The following is a 23535-nucleotide window of genomic DNA, read 5'->3' as shown; positions in this document are numbered from 1 at the left end:
TACACTGATGACGTACGTAAAGCTGACAAAACCGGATTCATCTGGTTCAGTGTAGGTTTGACTGGAGGAATCCAGTAGAAACCAATCTATCGTAGGAGGATTATCCGGTGAAGGTCCCCATACGAGGCACTCTACGATGAGGTTCGGATCGGAAGGGTCGCTAGTTTGACGAACGTTCATGATATCCATTATGTTTTCAGATGATTCAGAATATTCTAGAGAAGAGCAAAATAGTTCAATTTTCTACTGACACTGACTAGAGAGAATTAAAAAAATACAAGAATTCCAGATACTGAACTTTGAAGCATCAAACTAATGGATTACTGCATCAGAATTGCAGAAAATTAATGGCGATAATCATCATCATTAGTAGTAATAGTAATAGTAATAGCGGGTTTTTTTGGGTTTTTTTTTACAAAGAGGAAATCATGTCTCGCAACTCAGTAATGATACCTTTTGTTGCTTCGTTTTCGTTTTGAAAAGATTTGCAAGATACCTTTGTCACCTTGATTATGTTACGCTATACATTGCCTCTTCCGACAGCTAAAACATTATTTCTATATACAACCGTGTAGATTGAGCGAAACATGCGCTTATGTCCGCGATAGATAGATATCTAAGATCTCCATTCGTAAGATATATGAATGAACCACGTCAAATACAGGTTTTATCTGTGAAAAAAATGACACATAAACCAGGTGCTGTGATTTTTCCTTTTTTTAGGAGGGGGGGGGGGGAATCAGCTCCTCTTAACAAACGTCAGCTTTTTCAAGGCTAAAGGTTGATGCGATCGACCTAAGGTGTCCTACACGTAAAATAATGTAAATTCGTGTTCGAATGATGTCCGAAATGATTATGTGAGTTACTGAAATGTAGTCTTATGATTAATTATAATGGTTGGGTTTGGGAATTGTGAAAACTCACGGCCAGTCTCCTCCATGTAAAGTTGCGCAACCTCGGCTGCATTAAACCTTGAGTAGAAGATCTTCAGGTCGCTCACTGTCATGTCGGGGGCTTCGTCGGCTGCGTAGCCTGGCATAGTCAGGGTCTTGGTAAAGAGGAGTAGGTCATTTCTATGTTGATATGAGGAAGTGATGGCAAAGAGGTTAGGGGGCGCTATTTGTTCCATCACACCATTGACGTACACTCGGAGATCCGACGAGGAGGGGTGGAAAGAAAACACGTAGTGGCACCACACACCATCTCCACAGGGGTAAGTAACGTCTGTGGAATATCCTTCATCGTAGATGATCTGGTGAATAATAAATTTGCTGTTTTCGACCGTGATGGATATGCCGCTTCTCACGTCTACTTGGCTGTAAGTCCCGGAAGTCATGAAGTACCTTTTTCCCGGGAATGCGGAATTCTTTTTGATCCAAACGCTGACAGTCAACCCCTGAAACAAAGTAGATTATTTCAGTCACGGAAAGCTGTACAGGATTCTCTTTCTTTTGTGTTTTTGCAATTCTTTTTCGTTCCTATACAAGGTTGCCAAAGAGAAAACAGCCATTCCATCACTCATACATGTATGTTGAGGAATAGCAACCCTCGTGTACCGGCTGTTGGTCTAAGAAAGACCATTTCGTTCATACGGCCTTCAGAAATTCTATTTTACTTCATTCTATTTGCAATCTTTGCAAATGCTTCCACTAGACAATCACATAGACCAATATCCTTTTAAGTAAAAAATTCATACGGATCGAAATTGCTGTGAGATTCTCGGACGTTATGACGCGTTCATCTTTCGAAGATACAATATTTATAGTTTAAGTGGAAAAAAACACTTCCTTAACCATGTAATGTAGGAGCAGGGTGGTAGGAAGAGATCCCTTTATGGTATGGTAGGAGATAGTACCGCTAACCACTATTACCCTGAAACAAAGTGTCAAAGATTGGATACTCACAGACTGACAGCATGTAGTGTCTGCCAGACAGTGTCCCGCAAAATCGCTCATATTCAGCTGTGCCGAGTATTCGGTTCGGAGGGCGCACTTGTGTTTTGCCGCATTTGGGGCGTCTTCCAGAATCATCACGCTGTACGGACTGTTGAGGGTGCCGTCCAGAGTATCCGGTACATTGCTGTTACATGAGGAATCATGAAGCGCATTGATATACTATAATACTTTTACAGCTGAGGTCAAACAGAGTGACAGCTGCCAAATTCCGACATAGTTATGTTAAGTTTAGTCCTAGGCGGAAAGGCATATAAAATAATGAAAGCAAGAGATCGAAAACAAATTTAATAAAAATTCATACCCTATATATCCACCCTCTGCTTAATAATCTCTTGTTTTCGTTTAATATACCTTGTCGGCCTTGGACAACTTGACATAACAATGTCGGAATTTGGGAGGTTGGATATTTGTTCCAAGTTCATCTTGTCACCGCATGCCGGCAACCAGGGATAGCCTGGTGGTAGTGTCGCTGCCCGGAAAGCAGAAGATGACAAGCTCGATTCCCGCTCTTTCATTTTTTTTTTCCCGACATGTTTGTTAAAAATGTAGATCAGCGATTTGATTTGTACGGAGGAAGGCAAATTGAAGAAATCTCACACCCATGAACCATAATGTTACAATATCACTGACGTGTTTCCTGTCTCATTGCACAGCGTGACACTAACTAAGGTTCTTGTCGATCTTACCTGAAGATTGAGGTCGTGACCTTCTGACGGCCGGAACAGTCGACCGGTTCCGGGTCAAATTCATTCGTCCTTCCGCTGAAGTCCCAGAAGAGGTTTGGGCGTGGCAGGGTACCTTTCAAAAATGAAGTCAGTTCAGACGAAATTGATTTTTATACATGTAGCTCTTACACTGGTCCGGAATGACAGCTGGCCCCCAGTTGAAACCTTAGTTGGCGCACACATAGAGGGACAAAGTTCCGGGGTTGTGTCGGGGAACCTCGTCGGGACTTTACAATGTCTATACTTTGGGAATCAGGGCAATTACCCAACAAGGGCAAATACCCCCCCCCCCCCACCCCCACCCCGGCTAAATACTGTTAAGTGGAGAGGTTAGAGTAAAGAGTGGGGTTAGGGTTAAGTTGCGGGGTTATATAGGATTAGGTTTCAGTATTAGGATTAGGATTAGGGCTCGGGGAAGGGTCCGGGGTAATTGCCCAGGGGGTAACTGCCCTGGGACCCTCTCAGAAGGAATCGTTTGGATAGGAATGTATGACATTCTTTTCAAATTAACTTTTATTCATGTAATGGAATCTAACAAACTGAGATTTAAGGTGGTAACATCATGATCATCTCTCCTTATTGGTATATTACATATGTGTTTGCAATCATGCAGCTTTCACTTGAAAACATACTAAACTTTACAAGTCCATCGTCCTAATACCATGTGTATGGAGTCCATAATTAATGTAGAATACACTTTCGTTTGAACGATAGGTGTTTTTTTTTCACTCTGATCATTACGATGTGCACATGCAAGGACTAGGGTCACCTACGTTAACGGTAATTTCCTTCTATTTCCCTCGCCTTGATACACGTAAGAACCTAAACAACTTTAACTTTGCATTAGATATTTAGATAAAAACGATTATATTTACCTGTTGGAGATGGACACATAAACCGGATCTCAAAATCTGGACAGGTTGTACCCGATGGCTGATCAACATTGACGCATTTGAGTCCGACAGTGGCGTCCGTACAGTCTTTCCTGAAAACGAGTCCTGATTGGTCAGCCGGCACTTGGGAGACGCGCACGCGGCATTCTGCCGACACTGGATCGCCACACACTGCAGAGTTATGCTGAGGAGTAAGATATAACATTGTAAAACTGAGTGACCGATACATTCTATCAATGTTAGGAGTGGCAGGGCGTGTGGTGGTGGTGGTGGTGGGGGGGTGTGATATATTCTTATTCAATTTATATGGACATGACTTTATAAGACAGAGTCCCTCTCTCAGAAATTACGAATTGTTTGGGCAGCATTTCAACAAGACTAGTGTCCAAGCTTTGATAATGAATTCAGACACATTAACATCAAACTCACACCCAATATTGGACCCCATGGAAGACCAGCTCGATGTAGCGGAAATATTAAATGGGCTATATCCAGGCATACTCTCAGATGGCATATAAAACAAACAAACAAACATACATATACTTATAAAAAACGTACAGGCAATGCATGGTTTTGATATAAAAGTGAGATATACACAACTGTAATATAGATAGTACATGATTATAATGAACATAATTGATATATTCATAACAGAAAAAATTATGGTTTTGTTCTTACTCGATCGAGAACACTGCTAAGTTTTTCAATGTCCTTCCCGTCAATGGGCGTGTCCATGCTATACCACAGGGTGTAGAAGGGTTCTGCTTCCAAGGGGCTTGGTGTCACTGGGATCTGTCAAGGAGTTAAAAAAGTTTGACGACGAACACCCCCCCCCCCCCCCCCCCGCGCCCATGGCCTTCTTGAGTCATTAAAACTACATATTACCAAGTGTCATGCTTCGCACGATCTTTATTACGATAACGTATCATGATAAACATCAGCATTCACCCAATGTTTATAATCATATGAACAATAATCACCCACAATTATTAGTGGTATCAAAACTCCTAAAACACCATCACAGATTATCATCATTATCATTGTCATTATTATTGAATTATTAAAAGTTGTCATTGCTATAGTCATGATTTCCGTTATATTCGGTATCTGATAATCATTTATCATTATCCGCTATTTGAACATCAAATGTTATCCTTCAATAAATACCTATACGACTCATAATTATATTCATCGTTTTTATTCTGCCTCATACGTGTTGTATCGACTGCAACTGCTGGTCTACACTACAAGTATTAGAAGATTAATTCAATTGGATACTAATTTCAATGAAATTATATCGGCTTTCTGGGGGTACACGTCACGAGACCGACACTCACGAGTCATTACACAGCCCCTGACTTATAAAGCACATTCTCATGAGTTCTACACTAAGTAAACAAGGCCCACGAGACCGACGCATAGGTCCCGTGTTGAATTTTGTAGAACTCGTGGGCTGCTTAAGTGTATATCTCTTGTCGATCCCATGGGCTTTATTTGCCTAGTGTTGAACTCGTGGGCTGTATGACTCGTGGTTGTCGGTCTCGTGGAATGACACAACCACTTATCAGTCTGAACCCTATCCGGACTAAGTCTGCATTTCGCAAAAAGGGTATAAAGGATTCTCTTATTCACTCTCTTCTTATCTACCTATCCATATATCTCTATCTATCTATCCATCCATCTATCCATCTATCTGCATATCTATTTGCCGTTATACCTATGTACTGTGACAATGCCTAATTCTATGAAAAATGCAAATAATTATATCAATCGCATTTGTATGCTAAAATGATACTGTAGTAACAATTATGCCGACGATGTGGTTATAATGTGTAATATTCTTGTTATGATACGGTCGTTATCATTATTAACTATTATCATCCTTCTCCATCACCAGTTTCATTATAATCATACAAAGCTGCCTTAAGCCGTTGAAGACTATGGCCCCGAGTACACAAGTTTCTACGAGAAATGCGTCTTATAGCAAAAATCAAATCTTCCTCAGTGGTTTAATCAAAAAGCACCATCTACCAATTATTTGACGACCAATAAAGGAACATCATAATCCAAAATATGACTAGAATGATATCAGAATGATTCCTGCGGGAAAACGAAAAACAAACAGCATCATTGTTCGCCAGCAAAATACTCACCTGAGCTACAGCTCTGAAGGGTAGGTGGCACCATGCCGAACGTAAAGAAAGAGATCTGAAAGATGACAATAGAACAGAGAACATCACAGAGCGATGCGTTTGTAACAATGTCTTATGAATTACAACTTTCCTCGTTTTTCACGTCAACTAACCTATTCGCAAGGATTCACAGTATTGAGGCGCAGAAATGAATTAATCTCTACACTGTGATGAACTGAGTAAATTGTGTCCCTTACTTTACTGTCCGCGTTGTCTCATGACATTTCCGTACGTCAAAATCTTTAGTTAGAGCCTATGATAAACCACAAGTATTACTTTTGACAGATTCATGTTCTGCATATTCAAAGGACTGGTCCATACATCTCTTGCTATATCATTCATTATTTTGTTTATCTGCAGGCTTGCTTATATAGTTTCAGTCGATTCTTTGGGGTTATTCAAATATTCGCCGGCTGTTGATTTGACTTTTCGAAAAAACCAATTTTTCAACAAGAAAATTAATTCAGTCTAATCTCAAGCACGTCAGTTTGATTTTACGCAATTACCCGTTTGCTTCTAAAGATCATATTTCTTTTTCGTGTTATATAGAATACCTTACCATTAGTACACTCCAAAGTACCATGTTGTTTCGGAAGGGTTCCCACAATGGAAAAGGGAACCGACTGCTGTGGTGGAAATTCAGAACTAACGGCCCCGACGAAAACTACCTGGTATCTAGCTTCTGCTGCCGAATGGCACAAGAAGTTATTCGTATATTTTCACTAACTTAAAAGCATGAAAATTCAATGAACGTGATATTGCCAAGTGCTACGTCGGGAGTACACATGCCCTGATTTTTGAGCGCGACAGCATCCACTGAATTATTTAGCATGCGTGTGTGTAATATTGATATCATAAAAGCACTGCATGGTAGAAATAAAGAAAGTTGCATTAGCAGAATGGCCTGTGAACGGACGCTGTTTGGGTTATCGACATGAACGTGGAATGTTTGACACATGCGCAGTATATAGAGAATAGATAGACACGATCGTTGGTAATCTGTATAGGCAATTAAGAGGCAAATCTATCGTTTAAGGTTAACATGGTTGACTAAAAGTGTTCTCGGTGGCATATGAATATAACAATTTTGTGATTAAGATTGAATTACTGTTCTGTATAATCTTTTTTGAAGGATTACTGATCTGATGATGAAGAATTTATGATCGAAATTACCTGAAATTCATGTGATTGTCTTTCACAATCACAGATAGTTCCACTCATTCAATGTGTCGAAAGTTTTTGATGAGTTTATGAATACCACCCTGAAGATGCAGCACACTTCTTCCACGTAGTCCTGCTTAGTTTCCTTTTACCCTTCTTCTTGTGACTTCCCCTCCTCCTCCTTCTCCTCCCCTCTCCTCCCCTCACCCCTCCTTCCCCCTATTCTTCTTCTTCCTTCTCCTCCTCCTCCTCCTTCTCCAAGGCATCCTCTCTCTTCGTTTGCTCCTCATATTACTCCTTTCATAAACTAAATCAGTGCGTTTTGTTTCATATATAGTCAGTCTCATCACCCAACTTGCTTTTCCTCCTATAAGTCCTCCTCCTCCTCCTCCTCCTCCTCTTTCTCCCCCTTTTCCTCCTTTTCCAGGGCACCATGAGATCTCTCTTCATTTCCTCCTCATATTAATCCTTCCCCCAAACTAATCAGTACGTTTCCCTCTTTCTATAGTCATCCTCACTCACCCAATCTACTTTTCATAGAATATCTCTCGTTATATCATCTTATCTCTCATCGCCGTGCTACCCTCTTGTCTTTCTCCATCTTTTTCCTCCTCTGTCCATCCTTTGAATAGGCTGTTCTCGCCGTTTTCTTCTTCCATCTCTACACAACCTCTTCTTGGGGCCTACTCCTCATTCTCCTAAATTGAAAACATCACTATCATCATCTCTATCTTCGTCATCAACGTCAATTAATTGATGTCAAAAAAAATTGTCACTACAGCAACGACTACCACAGCCATTCAACATTCTTGCTGTGAAATCAAATTAATGGAACCAATATTCCATGCTTTCGTTTTCCTCAGTTGTGCTTCATGGCTTTCACTGTCGTTCACACGGGAGATGTAAATCACTGTACGTACTAGCATAGGACCTGGTTAGAGAAGAATGCTCACGTGATCCATCGTTGCATCGCTCTACAGAAATGATTACAAAGTTGCATTTTCCCAAACCACTTTTTAGGCGTGAATAAGACATGAGTGCAAAGTGTTTCTCGTCCAGAAAAATGCTTTGGCCGTGCTGATGTTCGCCCTGACGGAAGTCTTTGTTATTGGGCTAGACCCTTCTGCAATTTTACTCTCATTCTCTTTCCACTCAATGTTGGTATACATGCAAGGCTCGACACTAGCTGTGGCTCGGCGGTCTGGGGCCTCTAAATTTAATCGGGCCACCATATTTCCAAAACGATTATCTTTTGATGCCCCGATCGGCAACCGAGATTAAGAATGGATTGTTACTTTATTTGCTCTTATTTCGAGCAACTCGGGTTTCTTTTTCAGGCCGCCAAAATTTCAGGTTTAAAGATTTTTGGTAACCCAAAAGAACCACTAGAGAGAGAGAGAGAAAAAAAAAAGTTAGTATCGAGCCCTGAGATGGATAAACGGCTATAGTTATTATAACAATGCACTTTGCCTTGAGAGTTTCTGGTTAAAACTATAGACAGAGGTGACTCCAAAACATACTATTGGAGGCACCGAGGCCCATAATTTCAACAAGAAACTCAAAATTTGGCAGAGTATTTTGTTTTATATCTTGGATCAACAATTATTTACCCCAGAGAAGGGGGAAATGAGGCTAGACGTCATGTAGTGGATGCGATGTTGTGGAGTTTGGCCCTATCCCACAGTGATAGTAAGAAGCAGGGCGCGATGTCCTTTGGTGACATTAGCGAGCTTTAGATCTCGCTGCGACGCGAACGCTGTAAAGACAACGCTAACTATAATAGACCAAAAAATAATGCTGTGCACATGCGCGAGACAGCTGTTTCCATTGTCTAACCCGGGAGCGCGTTTTTTTTTAGACGGCACAGATTGGGGACCCTAACCCTAACCCTAACCCTAGCCCTAACCCTAACCATCAAACCCTAACCCGAACCCTAACCCTAAACCCTAACCCAACGTGTTTCCCATAGGTTTGATACGCGCCATGCCCCAATCTGTGCCGTCTAAAAAAAAAAAAAAAAAAAACGCAACCCGGGAGGCTTCGTCGTCTTTATAAAGTGACCGTACGGAGCCGCGCACTATGTCAATTTTTGCTTTGTGATGTCATAGTTACTTTATGACATTTTACAAGCGAATGATCAAAGCAGCCGCGAGCGATGTCAGTATTATTGCCTTGTTATGTTTTACAAATTAATGAACGTACGAAGCACCCTCGGGGTGTCAGAATAATTACTTTGTGACAACATTCACAAATTCATCGTCATAAAAAGCTACGTCATTTTCCAAATAGTATACCACGCAAAGTGTCAAACATGCCAACATTCTAAAAAAAAAAAGAAAAGAAGAAGTTGAAAATACATGTAATCAAGTTGGCCCTTTCAACCAGCACTAATAGGGGATAAATGTTTGACCCAAGATAATAATCAATGGTGGGGAGTATTTCGCCGTTCCCTCCCGCTGTAAAGCCTTTGACACTAGATGGCAGCATACCGACTTCGTAAAACAACCGCTTGGGAAGCTGTTCATTAGTGCTGAAAATCAATACTGTGTGAAAAAGATCATCCATTAATACTCAAAAGTTTTCCCGACGTCTACCTTAATTTCTTTTAAATTTAGATAGCAGCAACTGACATTCACATAACAAATTCCAGCTGTTGCAATGATTTTGAAGAAGCAAGAGTACCGATAACCCATTACAAGCTTTATTAAATGACATAATTTTCAATTTAAAACCATTGACAATTATTTATTCCATTTAAAAACGAAGTCAGTAAGACTATGTAATAGTATTACTGTCTTATTTATTCATGTTATCTTACGCAGCTATCTACAAACATCACAAACATTTTGAAACGATCGCTCATCACGTCAACGAACAATACTCAAGAAAATAAAAAATCATTATCCATACCACCCGGCAGACTTTGGCATGGCGCAATATTTGTAGGCCTATACAAACTGTCCCTCCCGAATGTGTTGAGGTAATATAAGGACCCAAAACATTAATTGATCACATTTATGCTTTTAGTTTCATTCTGCAGGAAGCAGTACTATAATACTAGTTATCTGATTCACGCAAAATGACATAAAAGAAGAGGATGCGCCAAAGTTTGCAATGTTATATGGAAAATCAATGAAGATAATATTATATTAGCCTGTTTATAACATAATCATGTATTTTGATCATAAAGACACGATGAGACCACGAGAAAATCGACTCATAAAACAAACGAATAAATTGATAAGGTCTGTTGTTGTTTATTTTCAAGTCGAATGACAAACATTTCAGGTGACAATGTATGATGAGGGAGGCCTGGGATGGCTGTCAGAGTATGCCCTGGTATACTCGGCTTGAAAAAGAGACGACGAACACGTGCTTGTCCTGTAGAACACCTTTCGTTAATGCCTCACGCTTAAAGATATTGATTTAAGACAGTATATGATTGCTCCCGCATCTGCGTTTCATCTCTGTAACGCCAGCTTCACTTCTTCTTCTTCTTCTTCTTCTTCTTCTTCTTCTTCTTCTTCTTCTTCTTCTTCTTTTTCTTCTTCTTCTTCTTCTTCTTCTTCTTCTTCTTCGTCTTCTTCTTGCGTATGAGGCAGCGGCAGCTATAAGAAAGTAACGTCTCACAGTACTTGTTCTAGCCAAGTTACAGTCTCAGCTTCACTGATATTTCATATCTAGGCCCTTGTAATAGGCCTACAAACAATACAGATTTAGGGGGATGGTATCAGTGTTGAGTGAATTGGGGCTTCTTGTTTCCAAAACTTTTTGATTATGATTTTGTTGAGATAATGTGAAACCTGTTATGAAATATGGAACAGCATTATTTGATTAATATATAATTTGATTAATTAATGAATTTATTTGATGAAAATTGCAATGATTTTGAAATGGCTGAGATATCCAAACAAGAGTGATCCTAATTAGGACCCACCGTTTATTATGACCGCTTTGTTTTACTTTGTTTCTAGATATCTCAGCCATTTCAAAACCAATTTTCATCAAATAAACTTTGAATTCCTCTTAGTTACAAATAAGAATAACCATTGTAATGATGCACTTTAACATTAGATGTGGTGGTTTCTAAGTATCTCGCGAAAAGTTAAAACCAGGGGGCACATGAAGCGCTTTGGTCGGATTTTTCTGACAAACCGTTACAAGCTACTGAAATCCTTGCATCTGATTGGTTGAGAGCAAATTTTCCGACAACTTTGTCGGACAAAATGCTTCATGAAATGCCCTTTGAATCCTCACCTCAACCAATACTATACTATCCCTATAGCAATTCTCACTGAGGTTACCGAGCACGACTGAAACAACAACAACAACAACAACAACAAAACATCAGCAAAGACTAATGCTCGTATAAAATGGTCAATGACAGCACGCTAGCAGCGTTGGATCATGGCCTTTGCCGTTTTGATTCACATTCCAATGCTTGCAGAATCCACTGAGAATGGAAAAGCAGAAGATGAAGATGAGGAGAACAGAATTAAGAAGAGAATAGAAGAGTAAAAAGTCAAAGAAGAGCAAAGATAAAAAGGACAGAAACGAACGGGAGAGAAGAATTCAAACAAGTAGAGAAGAAAGACGGAAAAGAAAAGAAGGGAAAGAGACACGAAATGACCACAGAACAAGAGAGTAAAAAAGGAACCACTGAACAAAAAAAAAGAGAGTAGACCTAGTAAAGATAAACTGAGTAATTAATCGCAATTAGAAAAAATAGGAGGGAAGAAAAGAGAAAGAAGGGCCAGTGGAACACAGCTTGGTCCTGTATGTATCCTTTGAAGGAAAGGGGGTATGGTAACGCCCCACCCCCCCCCCCCCCGCCAAAAAAAAATCCCAAACAAACAAACGAACAAACAACAAACAAACAAACAAAAACGGATTTTTTTCTCTCTCTCTCTCTCTCCACTACAAGGTACAGTACTAGTAGTGTTTCTTCCTGGACTTTAGAGAGGGGCGGGGCCCCAAGTCGCAAGGCTTCACTTTGTTTTTATCGCCTATGATACACTTTAGGCTATACATTGTATGAGCAAAAATAAAAGAACCACCGACACCGAACGGACTGGTAGCCGCCGACCCCGTCGACACACACACACATCACGAGAACGCCTACCTCCTCTGTGTATACACACTCTGGCACACAACATACACACGAAAACACACACACGTGTACGTGTGACGAGCCCACACAGACCTTTGAAGCTCGCCTGTCGCAGGTTGGAAAGAAACCCTATCGGGTACACTACCGGTCGTACGGTACGGATCGTCCATACACACCATACACACACAGGCTTAGCTAGCATGATAGCAACACAACACACAGTGGATAAATTGAGCTCGAGGAGAGAGGGGTGCCCACCTAACACCGCACGATAACGGGGACGATTTTTGTGTATTCACCAGTGAGAATTTACTATCTCAGTGCTCTTATCGTCAGTTCCTGAGAGCGAGGGGAATTTCATCTAGTCAGGTAAGGACGAATATCTTGTGACCGTCTTCAAATTGTGTTTTATAGACGCACAGGGCAGAAAATTTGGCCGAAAGTGGTGGATACTTCGCGGGTCCCATTCGAACAGAACACCATGCACCACCCACTCGCTTCTCGCATCGCATGTTGTCTGTAGCGAAGACCGGTAGAAGATCGACCCCACTCGTTTTTTTCGTAGCCAGCGAGTACGGGTCGAAAGTTCAGGCTGCGCCGTTGTATGGGGTTTACCGTCGAATGCATGAATCTACTTCTGGATTTCAGCCAACGAAAATCTAACGTAGAATAGTGTTCATAATTCATATGGCACCCTGCTACCCATTTTCGAGGTATTAGCCCTACAGAAGCGATTTCGGGAATTCGGTACGTACTTTGTATGTCTGTCTGTAATTAGTAAGGAAAGTAAGGTAGGCTACAGAAGGGTTAAAGTTATTACGCGTTAGATCTGTAATATTGTTTGACAGAACTTTGTATTTCAGTTGTATTCTATTGCTAAACAAATGAAAAATATCATCAGCATAATCAGTTGGGACAGTGTCAGTGTGTGACAGTGCAGTGATTGTACTTTTGTGATTATGACTGGACATGGTTTATATATTCCACTGTGGATTCAGAATCTTTAGAGTCCCGAGATACCCCAGAGTTTATTCGTAATTTCTCCAAGACAGGTTGTCAGAAGTACTCAGAATTCATCTTCCACCATTTGGAAATGTGCAATACTGATGCCTGCTGTGCATACAATATGATTAGGATGGATTGAATGATTGGTAGGCTCTACCATGAAACTTGTCTAATTGACTCAATTTGCTGGGATAATGAGTAGTTTTTATGTAGTTTCTATTTTGAGACCAAATATATGAAAAAATAAAGGCAAGTTGATGTAGTTCTACCAACTTTATTTTTAGATATTCCTAAAGCACCTTTCCCGTTCAGTAGTGTGTAGAACGTTTAAAGGGATCATATAGGCCTAGTGTTTAGTTAAGACCCATCTTAGGACTTTAGGTGTCTAATATTTTTGGACGAAATAGTAAATGAAAGAGCAGGTAATTCCAAGAGGAATTCAATGTTTATTTGATGAAAATTGGTTTTGAATGGCTGAGATACATAAAATGATAAAAGGTGGGACCCACCTTTTATTAAGATCGCTTTTTTTACTTTGTTTTTTGATGTCTCAGCCATTTGAAAAACGATTTTCATCAAATAAACTTTGAATTCCACTTAGAATGGTATGCTCTGCACTAGAAATCTATTTCACAAGTGCTTTCTTGATATCTCGCAAAAAAGTTAAAAGCCCAATCCTCCTCTCCACCAATACTAAGTACTGTAAACGTTGAATATTTTGCAAGGTTTTTATTTTCGCAAATTTCGTGAGTCAGCTGCTATTCGCAAAATTGAAAACATGCAAAAATATTGACTTTAATGCCGATATGAATGTGACGTACCCGTATACATTTCTCGCTTCAGTACAAGACTCCACAATTGCAAATGTAACCACTCCCGAATTGTCGGGAAGTCCCGATTCGCGAAAATTTAGATTCACGAAATATATGGCATATACAGTGTACAGTATACCATCCCTTTAATGGTACATTGTAGTTTCTATTAAAGGTGACTAATTGTAATATGTGCAGATCAAATCACGCCTTAGGCCCTAGCAGTAGTAAAATCACATGCAGCTAACAAGCCGCATGCAATTCACTCTCGTGCAATGGACACTGTGCCTGCCTGCATCACTATGGCCCAGTATATTGTAATCGCTGTAATAAATCAAATATAAAACATTGTATAGCAACCACAGGCCACAATCAGGTATGCTTCTAAATGAGATTGCAATACTTCTAGTGACCTTTCTATTTTGATAATATTTTGCATTTTTATGGTTGCCCAATGGAATTGTGTTATCTTAATAGTATTCCACCCATTAACATTACATCCTTATAATGCATAGACCAAAAGTTGACAGTTTTTGCAGTTTATATGGATACTTTGTTTCATTTGTAAACCCTTGTATAATCATACCATTGAGGTACTTGTACATATACTTTTTGTGACTACTAGTACTCCAAGCTTTATCCATCAACCATCAATATTGCTTTGTGTATTTTAACCTACACGTTTGTATTCAATTCCTCAAAGTAAAGTTGAAATTATTGTGGCCAAATATCATGGAAGTATTATACTCCATATTTGAGAAATCCATTTTTCCCAACATGGCAACATTTACATTACATCATGCAATTAAAATCAACTACATTGTATGTCAGCAACATCAACAGTGACTAGAAACACTTACAAATTGTACAATTTGTAGGCCTACTTTGTACTTGTACAGCATTTTTTTTTTACTCCTTAAGTACTACCACATTTACCCAGTAATGCATATATGATAATGATAACTAAAATGATAATATTTGTTATTCAGCAATTCCATTTCAGTGTTAAACAAGCTTGAAATGAAATTTATAGGCTCAATGCCCAACATCACAACTTCAAACAGGACAGCGTCTTCAGCTTTTTGGGAAGAGTACTTCATAACGATTGGAGGCCCCATATCATTGCCTCTACATTGTACGTTTAGTACATCCATATGGATTAGAAGTCATGGACTGAGCAGTGTGGGCCATTGGCAAAGTGAATATTTTGAGCGGGACTCACTTTTGCCAGCTGCCGACCTACAAATGCAGCTGTGTTTTTGCGATGCAGATTTCATCAATAGGATTCCGGCCTGGTAGAACCGTCTTGTAGAAACTGCAGGCTACACTCTGAACAGTGTACAGCCTGCATGGTCATAGTGGCTGTACATCCTTGTATTTACCAAATCTGACAGCTTTTGAGTGGGTGTTTAACACTTTATGTACATTTGTAGTACAAAATATTGTCTTGTACAATGTAGTATTTCAAAATGACAGTCACCAAAGATGCATAGTATAACTTTGTACATTCCTACATGTACAATGTAACTTGATGTAGGAGATGAAGTAGATGTATTTCTTCACAAAGAATTTCTTTACTGAATCTTAAGAATGTACAGTATTTATTGTGTCTCTCGTTTTGTTCCATTTGTTCCAAAATTCCTTTCTGTACTGACTGCTATATGGGGAACTCAGCCTAATTGTGCTAAATTGCAGCTCTGCATGTTTACTGGACGTATTAAGATAATTCCCTGTGTGTATGCAGCTTGGTGGATCCAGAGCGGAGCCACTGGGTGCATGCCCCCTCTTTATTTTTTGTTAAAACAAAAGAAATTCTAAAAAATGGGGGGGGGGGGGTTCTTGTGCCCCCCTTCAATTTTGTAAAGGCACCTCCCCTTTATGGAAATCCTGGATCCGCCCCTGGTATGTGTGTATTGTATGCACATGTACAACATACAGCGCTGTACATTCGTATGCTTGAATATTATTGAACTCATTCTTTTTTTTCTTGATTTGTGAAAAAAAAAGAATCCAGATTAAAGAAATCTTTGATTTTTCCCTCACCAAGGCCGTTCAAGAAAATCTCAGTGATATAGAATCTGTTTATTAAAATGCTGTAGGGAGCAACTTCTGCCATCACATTCATAACTTGTGGAGAGTTGACACCCAAGCTAATAGACAGCCTCGCTTGAATTTTGATAGAAAGCAGAGAGGTTTGCAAGTGTCGGTCGCGACCTCAACCAAAACAGTTGCAAATTTTTCCCTGAAGAAACAAAATGTTGTACTTCTAAGAAAGTAGGAGGACCTCTTTTGATTGAGTAGTTGCTGGTACGTGGCCGTGGAAAAGATGGTTTCCTCTTACAGCGTACATTCTGATCTCCATATGTGCAGTTTATAATTTATTTTGCTGTACACAAATAAGGCCAAAAAAAAAAAAAATTGTTGCATTGGCGTAACCCGCCCGACCCTAAAAATTCCGCCGACCCCATGTTTTTTTATTATTTTTTTTTTGCTATCGATATCAAATATCTTGTTGATTGCGATCGCGATCGCACAAACCCGGAAGTGGAAACGGCTCTGGGGATATCGGATGTACGAGGGAGAGATCTAGCTCCTCGCATAAGCCTCGCTTGATCAGTACGTCATCTGTTTCCAACACGGACGCGTACTCTAACAAGATTTATTCAGTGTATACTTAGCATTCAGACTGCGATTGTATTGTGCACAGTTTTGCCATAGGTTTCTTGTGTGGAGAACTTACACGAATCTGTATACAGTACGCGCAATAGAAAACGCCCGACGAAAGTGCGTCCAAATTTCGTCCCAACGCTTTTTTCGTTGTTGATTTCGTCGGGGACGTTTTCAACGCTTTTTGCGTCCAGACTTCATGGACGGATTTTGGACGAATTCAACGAATTCAACGAAATCCCCGAACGCTTTTCCGAAGCTGTGGACGCATTCAACGCTTTCAGCGCTTTCAACGCTTTCAACCCTTTACACGCGATCACACACACACAGGAAAGTTAGCTCTAATCGCGAATTGCTAGCTCTTCTTTCGTCGAAGTTCTCTAGGTTTCCCGTCCATTTCTCTCATTTTCTCTCTTTTGCTTTCGTATCATTGTATCCCTTTCTTTTCAGAGTACAATCATACTTTAGAGAGTATTTTTTCTCATTTTTATTAAGTGATTACCGTGTTTGCCACAATTTGGGGTGAGTTTTTGTTCGAGTGTTTGTTGAGTTTTTCGATTGAACGATGTGTCGATTATCTTCGTGTGTGCGAGAATATCGTACCCACTCGTTTGTTTCCGTGTAAGTATTTTTACCGTAAAGTGTCTTCATCGTTCGTCTTCACGCATCGGGTTTTCACCCTAGTTTTCCTCATCGTAGTTTTCCACATCCATTTTTTTTTTTCCGGTGCAAGATACTCTGTGTATTTTCTGCTACGGTAAAATGCCATCGTCGATATTTTTTGTGTATTCATCGTAGTTTTCCACCTCCATTTCATTTTTGTGTGCAAGATGTGTAGCTAGGTCTGCGATGTCTGAATCGTTTACAGATGTGTTTTGTGAGAGTATTAACCACGATGATTTTGAGGATTTTGAGGGTTTCGCGGTGGATGAGATCGACTGGAATGATAGTGATAATGATAATGAATCTACACTATCTAGTGGTGTTGATATAAGAGCTCTTATGATGATGCAATTTATTTCGTGTGACCGACCATCATGACGTTGGCGATGACGAGTACGAAACGAGTAGCCTATACATGTACAATGTAGGCCTGTAATGATCTAAGACGAGAGTGACACTGACGACATGGCCTGGCCCTGGGGGCTGTTTTAGTGTTGCCTGCTGAGTAGGTGTTCCATTCTATCCTTTCAGTTATCTTTCTATCACTTTCTTCTTTTGACCCTGGATGGAAAAAAAAACCCTATCTTGCCATGCAAAGACAGAACACATACCATCATGAAATATCATGACATTACTAAAGTAATAAAAGAAATACGTAAGTAAGCGATGAAAATTCTTGTTTGTAAAATCATAAATCAAAGGTGATTTCATATGAACCAGCTCTTTGAAACGTATTTAATTTGCCTATTGATACTTGCTTTGCAAGTATACATTTTCTCTCCCATGGACTTTGTGTCCCCCCTTTTTTATGTGCTTTAATGATTATTCTAATTTGTTTTGTCAATATCATCATTATTGCTGTATTAATATTACCATACTTTGATATGGTTAATTGCATTTGTTGATTGACTCTAACTTTCATTTTGTTGCCTGCTCTTGGTACTTGTACAGATCCTTTCTAGGGCTTGCTGTTTACTCACCCCCCCCCCCCTTTGCTGTTGCTATTTCACTCTTTACCTTTCTTTGTCTCTCTGTTGTTCCTTATCTTGTTTGATGTTGCCTCCATATTCATCCTTTTCCTTCAATGGTTGCCCCCTGGCCCTCACGACCATTACTAACCTTCCCCTGCCTTTTGTCTGTCCATCCTCCTGCTCTAATCCCCCTCCCTTTACCTGTTGGGCTCCTTGCCCATGACATCCTACCCTCTCCTTTTGTTTTCTTTGTTCCTTGTCCCTTGCCTGTTCCTGACTGTTCTTGTTGTGTGAAGTCGCTTTACATGTGTGTGGTTGCTTTTTCTGCCTATTTGCCATTTTGCTTCTGACGAAGATTCTGCTATGATCGAAAACTTAGGTCCCTTTTGACTCTATCCTAAAAACATTCATGTACACTCCCAAAACTTGCTGGGCTAGTAATGAAAACTTCCATTATCTAGCAGGGGAGAGGGAATGCTTTCATTTTCTCAAGAGAGCTTTTGTGTGAGAGAATGCAAAACTTGATTGAGTGTTGCCAAGTTGTTTTCAAACTTCTTCATTTTATTTGATCTTAAGCATAATCACTTTCGTAAGTACATGTACAGTATTACGATTTCTTCTCCCCTGACTGTAATCGGAAAGTTTGCCATAAGGACGATCGCTAATGTGTTTGGATGTGCCGCATGCGAAACACGTGGTTCAAAAGAATGCACCATGTGCTACTTACAGTTGTACTGCCTTAAAGGTTACTGCAAGTTGAATGGATCGAATGCGCCATAGGCTTAGTTACGGTAAACAGTTTACGTTCGATGCGAATAATTATTACGTCTTTCAGGATCGAGGAATAATACACACAAAACATGCAAACAAACAAATCCACGAACGAGTGTTGATAACCAAAATTCATATGAAAAGTAATAGGCAGTTTTGATGAGCGTGAAATTTTATTGTCATGATTTTGCCGTTTAATCGGGTGGTGGCTGCATCACATAGGACATCTCAGTGAATTTGTCTAGGCATATGAGACTTTTCATATAAATCTGTGATTGCATTTTTGAGTGATTAATCAATTCCTTTTTACAGTTCGGGAACCAGAACATCAGAACATCTTTGCAATGATTCCTTTAACTCAACTCACCCGCGAGTTCTTCGATCGATATACTACACCAAATGCGCGCATTCTTTCGTCTGGCACCTGGGGTCTGGCACGCACCTGGTTTTGTGGAAATTTCCACAAAGGGAGAGGGTGGGGTTTTTCCAATCCCAAGAGACCGCATTATACACAAGAAGACAATCTCGTCGCTTCTATCATTTTCCGTCACTCGTGTTTTCCCCTTATTCTTTGCTAATAATGAACATTTCGATTGAACTTAACGATGGTTGTTCACACGTGGTTCCTTTTGTTGTGAGGTGTAGGTATTTTCTTTTTTTATCATTCTTGGGAGGGGAAAGAAGAGTAAAAGAGGGAAAACTTATTTAAATAAACGAAGGGCACGTACGCTCAGCATCCACAGCAAGCCGTCTTTTACATCAGCATCGTTGATTATCATCACTTGCACTATCATCAGGCATCACTCGGATAATTTTGTCCTTTTTTTTATAAACATTTAGAAACACGATCACCATCACTCGAGATAAACACGTAGCAGTGGCAGATCCAGAGGGGGCGCATGAGGCGCACGCCCCCTTTATTTATCGTGGAAAAAAAAAATAGAAGTGAAACCCGGAAGTGGCACCAGAAATATTAGTTGCGCCCCTCCCCCCTCCTGTACAGAATTCCTGGATCCGCCCATGCCTGTACGAAAATAAATGTCAACAGACAAAGTATCAACAACCTCCCTGACAACCACATAAACATTACCACAGAGCACACCGAAGCGGCTGGCATCAAACACCCTTCGAAATACTGCAGCAAAGCGCGAAATCGCCGTTACGAAAATGCATGTATATATACACAGTGCGAGGCAATTGAAAGATTACCTTTAAATATTTCAGAATATGAAAGGAACAAATAAAGTGATATGAAACGAAAGAAATCGTACACCAAACGAAAGGTATAACGACCTCCAATAGGCCCTTAGCCGCAGCATATCAATAAACATGACGTATAAGCACACGGAATATGCGTGTTTCGGATTCCTCCCTTCTATATTTCTTTCCTGAACTATTCCCAATGCCCGAATAAAATAATGACTAGTTTGTTACACTGATTTCTTCTTCTGAGGTAAGGAAGTTCGTTCGTCCGAAAACAAAAGGATTGACACTCCGAAGGTTTGCTAATCGGGCAATGCCCCCCCCCCCCCAAAAAAAAAACAAAAAAAAAAACACAAAAAAAAAACAGCCCACAAAATGCTCGTTAATCAAAACATTGGTTAATAATGTTAAAGACGATAATAATAATAATAATAAAAATAATGATAATAATAATAATAATAATAATAATAATAATGATAATAATGATAATAATAATATAACAATAGACAGAAATAAAACAATATATGGCCCCCTATAGCAATTACCCGCAGCATGATTACATTTTCGAATCAACAAACATGGATAGGCACAAGGAATATGCGTGTTTCGGATTCGAAATAACGCCGTAACCATCGGAATAGCGCACCCGTTTTCTTTTTTTCGGAATAATGAACACCACGGAAATGAATAAATTATTTCAAACTAAGAATCCATCGTAATTCTTGCCTTAAAGATTTTCCTCCCTTCTATATTTTATTCCTGAACTATTCCCAATGCCCGAATAAAATAATGACTAGTTTGTTACTCTGAAACATGATGTTGTGAGTTAAGGAAGTTCGTTTATCCGAAAACGAAAGGATTGACACTCCGAAGGTTTGCTATACCCATCGAACAATGGGGGAAACAAAATAATAGTAATACATTTTATTTTCACACTAGGTACGAACATCTACAAGGTGTAGGGAATTTGCGTGTTACGGAACATTTTATCACTTTCGCATCAGCGAACTTTACGTGCATTGGGTACTACAAAAATGCCTCCCCCCCCCCAAAAAAAAAAAATGTATATATAATTACACCAACGCTTGAGCATAACAACAAACAAGCAATCAAACAAACAAATAAACAACTTAAGATTTAATCTCATAGCTGCTTTGAATATTTCACGTTCCGTCTGCATGACTGTTATACTTCTTTTCAGAATTATCTCTCGCTTCCCGCTTCACAACTAGGAAATAAACGATGTCAAACTACAGGTATATAAGAATTAAACTTATTGTCTTACTCTGAATATAAAATTCATTATTTCAAAAGTTCGTTTATCCTTGAATACAACAGGCTCGATACTACAGTACTCCGAAGGTTTGCTAATCCGACAATAACGCACCTATCCAATCACAAACATTCGTGCATTTTCGAATTATGAATCATAATTTGACTATCACATTTACGAACATCTATTTTTCGTGTAGGGAAGTCGCGTGTATCTGAATGTTTCATTTTCGTCCTAATGAACCTTATGGGTGCATGGGTACAACGAACATGAACCTCAAACCCCCCCCCAAAAAAAAATAAAATAAAATAAAAAAAGAAAGAAAGAAAGAGCCAAGTCAAACTAAGAATCAGTCTGAATTAGTCGCTTTGAAAATTCCACGTACCGTCTGAATTATCTCTCTGTCCAATAAAGAAATAAACGATATCAAACTAAGAATTAAACTTATTGTCTTGTTTTGAATATTATTTTTTTTTTTTGCTTTTCTGGGGCCCGTTGCATAAAACTTACCATTGAATTTCAATAGTAACTACCGTCAGCATCAATGATTATAAAATTTACCGCTGATTTAAGACTTACCGCATAGAAAGGAGCGGTAAGTCCAGCGGTAAGGGTTTTATGCAACAGGGCCCTGATTCAATAAAAAAACGGGCAATGTAACGCGCAATTGCTGAAGAAAGAAAATATATTTAATGACCAAATAACGGCGAACAAATCCTTCTAATTTCTTTTTTCCTCTTTTTGGGGGTTAATTTTCTTTCTATACTCAAATGGATTTTACGTACACGCAATTTTAGTGAAACCATTTTCTTTTTGGTCGGCATTCTACGATAAGGTTCCTGTGGGTTCCTGTGGGTTCACCCTCGCCAAAATTGCGTGATTTCTCTTAAATACTATGAACCCGAATGATCTCTGATTGGTAATTTAGTCTATTTCATGATCAACAGTTGTTTATTTTCTGCTTGTAAAAAAAAAACAACAACACGTGAACAATTAGTAGGCCTTATACTGGGTCTTGTCATGTATCGTACATCTCTGTTTCGTTCAGCCGAGCGAGCCATGCCATGGCAATTGCGACGCACATACGGCGCACTCGCCTTTCCCACACGTGCACATTCCCTGGTTACATGCAGCCCGCATACCAACATGTGATGTATCAGGTGACTTACAAATGCAGTGAATAATCTGCTAACGGTGCCGTACTTACAGCTAGGGTAAGGGAAACTAAAACTTTTACAAATTGCTTCAATGAAAACGGCATCGATGTATGTATACATGTTACCATTCTTAATAGTATTATGTGAATCAGGTGAATTCCACGCCTGACTACTGTTCTCTTTCCCGACCGCTGTGCTACTACTAGTACTTGTTGAGTCTAATCTTGCAGTGATTCTTGCCGGCTAGCGGCTGTGGATGTGGCCACTACACACACACGTGTGTACTGTATTCCATGTGCGCCTTGGATCACGGACGCTTTTAACGAAATTTGGACGAAACTGCCGAGCTCCGAACACGCATTTTCCGAACGAGCAACGCATTTGCCGAACGAAATTGAGCGGGCGGTCGTGCGTGAAATGCGTCCACAAAGCGTCAGAATCGTTGCTACTGGATCGATAACGAAATTTCGTCCAAATTTCGTCCAAATTTCGTTGCTACTCGATCGATAACGAACTTTCGTTGGAAAACGAAATTGACGGAGGCGTTTCTTATTGCGCGTACTGTATGTGGGACTGTAATAGAGATCGCCGTGTGCGATGAAAAGATCGTATATATAGGTCAATTTGCATGTATCTTATCTAAGTCAAAATAGTAAATATGAAGTGAAAACATTCAGGATAGGGATTTCATCATCTTTAAATTCTGTGAAGGGGTATAATTCCAGTAATATCGGCCTCATATTAAATGATTTGTAGAATACATGTGGATGAACACAGCAAATTCGGTGGAGCAGTTGTAACTGTTTACTGAGTTGAGCACGAGTTTTACACGTAAAATGCAGGTAGCGAAAAAAAAAAAAATCCACCCGACCGACCCTATTTGAAAATCTCAATACAACCTTTTTTTTTTTTTTTTGGCCTAAGTTTGATCTCAAAACCAAATTTATGTGCATGTACCTCCTGTTACATGCTGTGAA

General features: G+C 39.6%; 1 protein-coding gene across 1 annotated transcript in view; it reads left to right on the top strand.

Annotated features, from left to right (window-relative positions):
- Window positions 1-12265: 12265 nt before the first annotated feature.
- The window catches only part of LOC139744350 (serine/threonine-protein kinase Sgk1-like), a 126330-nt gene continuing 115060 nt past the window's right edge, over window positions 12266-23535 (top strand). The window contains exon 1 of the mRNA XM_071654793.1: window positions 12266-12405. The gene's annotated coding sequence lies outside the window, so the exon portion shown is untranslated. The remainder of the gene's footprint in view (window positions 12406-23535) is intronic.

Source organism: Diadema antillarum, unplaced genomic scaffold (assembly GCF_040938485.1).
Source record: "Diadema antillarum isolate AM-2024a unplaced genomic scaffold, OU_Dant_1.0 seq00001161_RagTag, whole genome shotgun sequence".
Taxonomy (NCBI): Eukaryota; Metazoa; Echinodermata; class Echinoidea; order Diadematoida; family Diadematidae; genus Diadema; species Diadema antillarum.
The sequence above is the reverse complement of the archived record's forward strand: the minus strand, read 5'-3'. Positions and strand labels throughout refer to the sequence as shown.